Below are 8,206 nucleotides of genomic sequence, written 5' to 3' on the forward strand. Positions count from 1 at the left end.
ACATATTTTGGTTGTAATCATCTGTCTGGCGACTCCATTGGAGGAAGACCATCCTTTGGCGACTCCACATTGAAGTTCTGGCTCAGTTTATGAGACACACTCGAAGAAATCCTCAGAAAGCTCCAGCTGAACCAGTGCCTGAACCTGAGAGGATTGTTAAACCGAAGAAATCTTTACACAAAGGGTCATTAGGATCAGGTAAGCCTAAGAAGTCTCATTCATCTCTGAAAGATAAAGTTATTGCTGAAGATATACATATTAAAGATTTACAAATCAGCACTGTTAATAAAGAAAAACCTTCAGAGATTGGTTCAGCCCCTTGTATAGTTAGTTCCCCTTTGAATCTCAGTCCAAAGAAAGCATCCCATGCAATTCAAAACATCCCTTTATCTCTGCCATCCATCACATCACTTCATACCATTCAATCTTCTAGTGTTCTTCCGAATATTCCCATCATGGCAGGACAACAAGCACCTACGAGGATAGAAAGAATTGTTGCTACTAGATATGGACCATTGGTGTTGCTTTTGCCTTTAAATCCTATGCCCGTGGGAGAATATCAGAAATATATGCCTAAATTTACTAGCACAGAAGGAGTAACAACAGAAGAACACCTTGAAGCTTTTTACAGTTATGCTAATAATTTAGATATAAGTGAAAATGATGTGTGGATGAGAGTTTTTGTCCAGAGCCTTGATGGAGAGGCTAGGAAGTGGTTTAGAGAATTGCCCCAGAGATCTATAACTGATATTGAAGCATTGGATGATGCATTTTTGAAGCAATGGGGAGATAAAAAGGACTCGATGTATTATCACACAGAGTTTGGTAATCTAAAGAGGGACAATGGGGAATCAATACCTGATTTTAATAATAGGTTCAATAGAATGTATAGTAAGATACCAGCTGAGGTGAAGCCTACTCCTACCTCTGCCAAACTCACTTATGCCAATGCTTTTGACTCTAATTTCAACTTGTTATTGAGAGAAAGGAGATGTGCTACATTGGCAGACATGCAAGATGCAACCCTAGAAGTAGAATCCAATATTATGGCTACAGAGAAACTAAAGGGTCAAGCTGACAGAAGGAGATAGAGAACTCAGGCTTCTACTTCCTCTAGTTCATCTTCAGAGCCTAAGTTAGACAAAATGACTAAAATGATAGAGTCGTTGGCAACTGAAATTTCTAAGCTAAAGGTTGAGCAAAACTCAGGGAAAATAAGGGAACCAAATACATTTGCTCCAAGAAACCCAAATTCGTTTATAAGATAAAATGAGCAATTACAGATCTTGCAGAGGGGTGAAGAATCAAAAGAATATCAGAAAGTTAAAGATCCTTTTTAAAATGTAGTTATGGAGGAAGACCATTTTGAAGAAGATGAGGATGAAATTCACTGCATGGAAGATAAAGGGAGTGCTGCATTCTTAACAATGGCTGAGTATGAACAATCTTCGCTGCAAGAACAAAACGGTCAGGAGTGGGACATAGGAGCTGTTTTGCAAACTGATGAACAACAAAGATATAATCTGAGGTCTAATGCAAAAAATGCAAAGGAAAATCCTGCACAAAGAGCTGTTGTCCAAACAGAACCACTGAAAATCAAGCAAAGAAAGTCAGCAGCTGATCCAGTCATCCTCAAAGCTCTAGTTCAAGAGGTAAAAATTGCTGATAAATCATCTTCATCTTTCAGCTTTGAGTCAGAAGTTCAGAAATTAAAAATATTTGTGCCTCTGGTTGAGTTGGTGAAGAGTGAAGTATTTAGAAGGCCTATCCTTGAAGCCCTTGAGCTAGAAACCAAACAAACCTCCACTGACTTTGTCAATTTGCAAGATGACAAGCCTGCCATTGTGCTCAATCCCATGGTTGAGCCTGCTGATAATAATTCTCCATCTTTTTATGTTTGTTTGACCATTCATGATAAAAACCTTCACAATTGCCTGCTAGACACAAGTGCCAGCCAAAATTTGATGCCTAAAGCTGTCATGGAAGAGTTGGGCCTTGATATCACTAGACCCTATCATGATTTATTTTCTTTTGATTCAAGGAGGGTCAAATGTCTTGGATTGATTAAAGATCTGGCTACTACCTTAACTCAGCTGCCCATGAAGAGTATGATGATGGATATTGTGGTGGCAGATGTCCCTCCTAAGTTTGGCATGCTGTTGTCCAGGGGGTGGATTAAGAGATTGGGTGGGACATTACAGAATGATTTATCTTATGCAACTGTCCCAGTGTTTGGAGGAGAAAGCAGGAGGTTATATAGAGAGGCACAATTGGCATACATCATTAGTGATGAGAAGAATCCTACAAATCATCCCATTTATGTAGTGGACACTAGTTTTGGAGCATGCATTCTCCAGATAGAAGAATCTCATAAGGCCGAAATGCAGCTCAAGAAACCAACAGTTCAGGCCTAGAAAGAGCAACGAAGTCAGATTTGGGAGATGTTCTTTGATGGAGCATGTTCTAGGGAGACTGCAGGAGCAGGGGTGGTGCTAGTATCTCCGCAACAAGAAAGCATTCAACTATCTTTTAAGCTGGTTTTTCAAGTGACAAACAATATAGTAGAGTGTGAAGCTTTGCTGTTGGGCCTTAACGCAGCAAAAGACAGAGGAATCAAGAATCTAAAGGTGTTTGGAGATGTTTATTTGATAATTCAACAAATAAACAAAGCATTTCAGGCAAAGAACCTAAGGCTAAAAGCATACAGAGATGAGGTATAGAGAATCATAGACTCTTTTGATTTTTTCTGTATTTCATACATTCCTAGAGCCCAAAATCAGCTTGCTGATTCCCTTGTTGTGTCTCCAAGTCTATTTATTCCTCATATGCCTCCCAGACTAGTTTATGAAGTGCAAATGAAGTACCGACCTTCCTTGCCTGACAATGTCCACCATTGGAAAGTTTTTGAAGATGATAATGAGTTGAATAGGTTCCTTCAAGTCATTTTTGAATTTTCTGAGATGCAAATTGACCAAGAAAATGAAGCTTTATTAGAAAAACCCCAATCCCAGCTTAGAAATAAAATTGGTAAAGACAACATTGTCCAACTTCCTAGTAACCATATTCCTAAGGGCTTAATTCCTCTTGAAAGACTGTTTGACCAAAATGATGTGCCTTACAAGGCTGCCCAAAAAGAAGACCAATCTGTAGTCTGTAAGCATGATATAGGAAGCCCAGGTCAGCCCAAATTCATAAATCTATCCACTCATTTATCTGCTAATCAAAGTGCTGAATACTGTAATTTAATGAGGCAATTTGCTGATGTGTTTGCCTAGGAATATAGTGATCTAAAAACATATGACAAGAACATAATTCAGCATAAAATCCCTCTGGAAAAAGTCATTGCTCCTTTCAAATAGAAGCTAAGACCAATAAACCCAATGCTTCTTCCACTAATTGAAAAAGAAATTAAAAAATTGCTGGCTGCCAAGATCATAGTGCCTCTCAGGTATTCAAAGTGGGTGGCTAATTTGGTGGTCGTAAGGAAGAAGAATGGAGAAATCAGACTTTGTGTAGATTTCAGAAATTTAAACAAATTCTCAAAGAAAGATAACTATCCTCTGCCAAAGATGGAGCATCTGTTGCAAAAGGTCTCAGGAGCTAAAGTGATGTCATTTTTGGATGGATTTTCAGGCTTCAATCATATTGTTGTGCACCCAGATGATCAAGAAAAGACTGCATTTACCACTCCTTGGGGCACTTTTATTTATGCCAAAATGCCATTTGGATTGATGAATGCTGGAGCAACCTTTCAGAGAGCTATGGACATAGTGTTTGTGTGAGAGAAAGATAAATTTGTCCTTATCTACCTTGATGATATTACTATTTATTCCAACAGCCATCAAAATCATCTACAACATTTGAAAAAAGTATTCTTGAAGTGTAGAAGGTTTGGAATCTCTGTCAACCCCAAAAAGTCACATGTTGCTTTACATGAAGGCAAGATGTTAGGATATCTTGTGTTAGCTGCAGGTGTTTAGATTGACCCAGAAAGAGTCAAAGCAATTCAGTGTTTGACTGTCCCCAGATCAAAGAAAGATATACAGTCATTTCTGGGAAAAATAATTTTTGTCAGGAGGTTTATACCAAATTTTGCTGAATTAGTTAAGCATGTGACCTCCATGTTAAGGAGCAGAGGTAAAATGGACCGATATAGCAAGACAATCCTTTGAGTCTATTAAGAAGGCTATTATGGAGGTTCCCACTTTAATAAGTCTTGATTATAGCAAGGAGTTCCATATTTTCTCATTTTCCTCTCAAGACACCATTGCAGTCGTTCTATTGCAGCAAGATGATGAAGGTTCATAGCATCCGGTGGCATTTTTCAGCAAGAACTTGAGGGATGTTGAATTGAGGTAGAAAAACAGGCATATGCTCTTATTAAGTCCCTAAAGGCTTTCAGAGTTTATATCTCGCATTCAAAAATAATTGCATATGTTCCCTTTGCTGCAATAAAAGTTGTTTTAACTCAACCTGATGTTGATGGAAGGAGGGCGAAGTGGATTGCTAAAATCATTGAATTTAACATAGAGCTGAAGCCCACCAAGCTGGTCAAAGGTCAGGGTCTTGCCAAGTTATTGACTAATGAAAATTGCAGGTCTTTAGACATTGATTTCCTGTGCACAATTGTAGCAAATAGTCAGACAAATGAAGAGGAAAATGCGGCTGAAACAGAGAGAAAACAGTCAGTGGCCAAGAATCTAGCTTCATGTAACTGGTATGCTGAAATAATTAATTTCTTGCTGAAGCTGGAAATCCCTTCAGAATTAAGTACAAGTCAAGCTAGAACTTTAAGGCTTAGAGCAACAAAGTATTGCATTATGGAAAATCTGCTTTACTAGAGGGATCCATCTGGAATATTTTTAAGGTGTCTGGACAAAGAACAATCAGAAGAAGTTATGCAGCAGTTTCATAATAGCATGTGTGGAGGGCACCATTATTGGAAAACTACAACCCATAAAATTCTCAGAGCTAGGTACTATTGGCCCACTTTATTTTCTGATGTATTTTCTTTTGTTAAATCTTGTGACAGGTGCCAAAGATTTGAAGGAAAGCAACAATTAAAATCCCTGCCTCTAAAACCAATAATTGCAAAAGGACCTTTTCAGCAGTGGGGCTTGGATTTCATTGGAGAAATCAATCCACATTCCAGTGGCCAGCACAGGTGGATATTAGTTGCCACTGATTATTTCACAAAGTGGATTGAGGCAGTCCCTACAAGGAAAGTTGATCATAATGTGGTCATCAAGTTTTTAACAGAGAATATTTTCAACAGATTTGGTTGTCCACACAAATTAATAACAGATAATGCAGCAGCCTTCAGGGAAAAAGAGCTGGTGGAAATATGTGATTCAATGGGTATCAAACTGGTTCATTCCACCTCATATTATCCACAGGGTAATGGTCTAGTAGAATCCTCTAATAAAAGTCTGATCAGGATAATTAAAACGTTGTTAGAGGACAATAAAAAGAACTGGGATTCAAAGCTCAAGTATGCACTGTGGGTTGACAGAGTGACCATCAAGAAATCGACAGGGAGTTCTCCATTCAAGCTGGCATATGGCATTGAGGCTATATTCCCAATTCAGTTAATTCTCCCTATGGAAAAATTCCTTCAAGAAGAGCAGGATGAAGAAGAATACATCGCAAGAAGAATCGCTGATTTGACAGAGTTGCATCAGATTAGAGAATAGCTGGTTGAAAAAGCTGAGTACATCAGAGGAAGGTCAAGGAAGCCTTTGACAAGAAGGCAAAAATAAATAATTTTCAGATTGGTGACTTGGTGTTGAAATGGGATGCACTGAAGGAGAAGAAAGGAAATCATGGGAAATTTGATGCTTTTTGGACAGGGCCTTTCATTATTTCATAGGTTCAAGGGAATAACACCTTCATACTGAAGAGTATGGGAGGTGAAGCAGTTTTTGATGGCCCAGTTAATGGGTGATTTTTGAAATTTTATGTGGTTTAAGGTCTTTGGCCTTAAAGGTTGTAAATAGCTTGTTTTTATCAGTTTTGTGCAGGCAAAGTAGACTCCATGCCCAATGGAACAATAGGAATTTTGGTTAATTTATTTTCAGCGGGAAAGGCAGTGGTGTGCAGGTTCTTGAGACCTCACAGGGAGGATCTCATCCCTAGAAGGAGCTAGTGTTAGCTCTGCCACAATTTGCAGCATCTGATGGGCAGAAAGCAGGTTTGGCAGTGCTGGTCACACGTTCAAGAGGTTTGCAACAGTGGTTTTCTTCTTCCCCTTCATCCTCCTTATTCTCCTTCATTACCCCTTAGTCCCCTCACAATACCCATTTAAACCCCATATAAAAACTTATTATTTGTTTACCACGGCATTATGTTTTAACCCTTATAACCTCGCACATATAAAATAATCCACAACCCGGGCCCACCCCTAACTTGTCACATCGTCCGTCATATCAACAATAAACCTGTGCATTTATGCTGACCATCCGATCATGCCGCCATATCATCCAATGGTTATCGCTTTCCCCGCTCTGCAGACCTGTGTGCCTGTTAGCTCCCAAGAAAAGTGGTTTCCCACCCATCGTATTAGACATGCGGCACATTTTCATTCCGTCGCGCTTCCCCTGTACGTAAACCACCATTGCACAAAGGTGGTGCAGGAAAAGCACTTCCCGCCATCGTACCATTTCCCCCGCCCGTTAACCATCGCCTTCCTTCTGCCACCCGATAGCCGTCGGATCTGCCCGACCGCGATCCGACGGCCCTCATTCACCCCGTTCATCCACCTCCCGAGAGTTCACTCTAGCATGATATCCACCATCCATTTCTCTAATCTAACGGCTCATATTCAAATTGTGCCTTTGTGCCTTCCCATTGCCCTCTGTCAGCATATCTTGGTCGTCCATGCAATCCATCCGATGGCCAGTGTTTCATCTCGGTCCCTGTTCAATTTCAAAGTATTTTAAGTGTATTCTTTAGTGTTTTTTTAGGCCTGTTTTGCGCGCACAAAGATGAAAGTAAGCCATCAACTCCATGTACTCTGTGCATTAAATTCTCAGCTACCTGCATTCAACACAGCACGACCAAGGACGAGGAGAATGATACTCGAGCAGATCAATGACAACAACAGTGATTGAAAATTATAAAGATAATATTTCACCTGTTCAAAATGTACATCAAAGTACAGAAAGGGCCATTTTGTTCATTAAAACATTCAAATCTTATCAGAAGCCCATAGTAGTTTGTAAATGCGGTTGGTGGTCAATTAAGACACCTCCACGCATACCCTAGCAGATATTTTTGTAAATTGATTCTATATATACCCAGAAAAACGATGTAATAGGTTGATGAGTGTTAGATGAGTGCTATTGTGTTGTAAGCTTCAACTTCTAGACAATGTAACTACTGTGAGACCTGCAGCGTCAGGTCTTCATTTCCAACTAATACAAGCTTCTTTTGTTGTCATTTGCTCACTTTTCACTTCTTCTATGTTCCGGGCTGTGCCTGTTTTGCATTAATTCATGTGCTGTGAATGTTTTAGCATCAGAGGGGTTGTCATCCCACCTCTGTGTTAGAATTTAGTGTTTATAATTGAATCTGCTTACAGGTTTCTGTTGTTTTAATAACAGAGAGCTGTCATCATGTATGTGTATTAGATGATAGATTTATAGACCTCCTAATTGGTTGCAGCTGGCCATAACAGGGTCCTGTGTATCTGCTGGTGTAGTCAGTCTTCTCCATTATCACATTTTGCTTAAACTGAGAATAATTGGTGGTTAAAAGCCTTGTAGTTTGGGGGTGTTCACCCATGTATGGGGTCAATCATAGTAGGAGTGGTTATCTGACTTGAAAATGTAGCCTCTCTTTCATTCATCCATCATTTATCCAACATTTTTTTGAGTTTGTAATGTTCCCGAGCATCACTGATATACAACCTAGGTGAGTTTCTTGGGATGATAACAGTGGAAACCCATTAGTTTGATATTGTTCTTTGATCCTTACCCAAATTAATCCAATGAATTACCCATTCACATGGCAAAAACAAACAAAATTTCACAATCAAACTAAAAGTCATTTTATTATTTCAAAGTTTCAAAGCTTTAAAATTCTATTGAAAATTTAAATTTAAATTAAGTTTTAAAAAAGTAATTTTATTGTTTTAAAGGGTTTCAGAACTTTAACATTTTATTGAAAATTTAAATTTAAATTAAGTTTTTAAAATGTGATTATAGAT

The sequence above is a fragment of the Pinus tabuliformis genome, chromosome Q (genome assembly GCF_031772625.1).
Source record: "Pinus tabuliformis cultivar Carrire ecotype Pingquan chromosome Q, CPIR1, whole genome shotgun sequence".
Lineage (NCBI taxonomy): Eukaryota > Viridiplantae > Streptophyta > Pinopsida > Pinales > Pinaceae > Pinus > Pinus tabuliformis.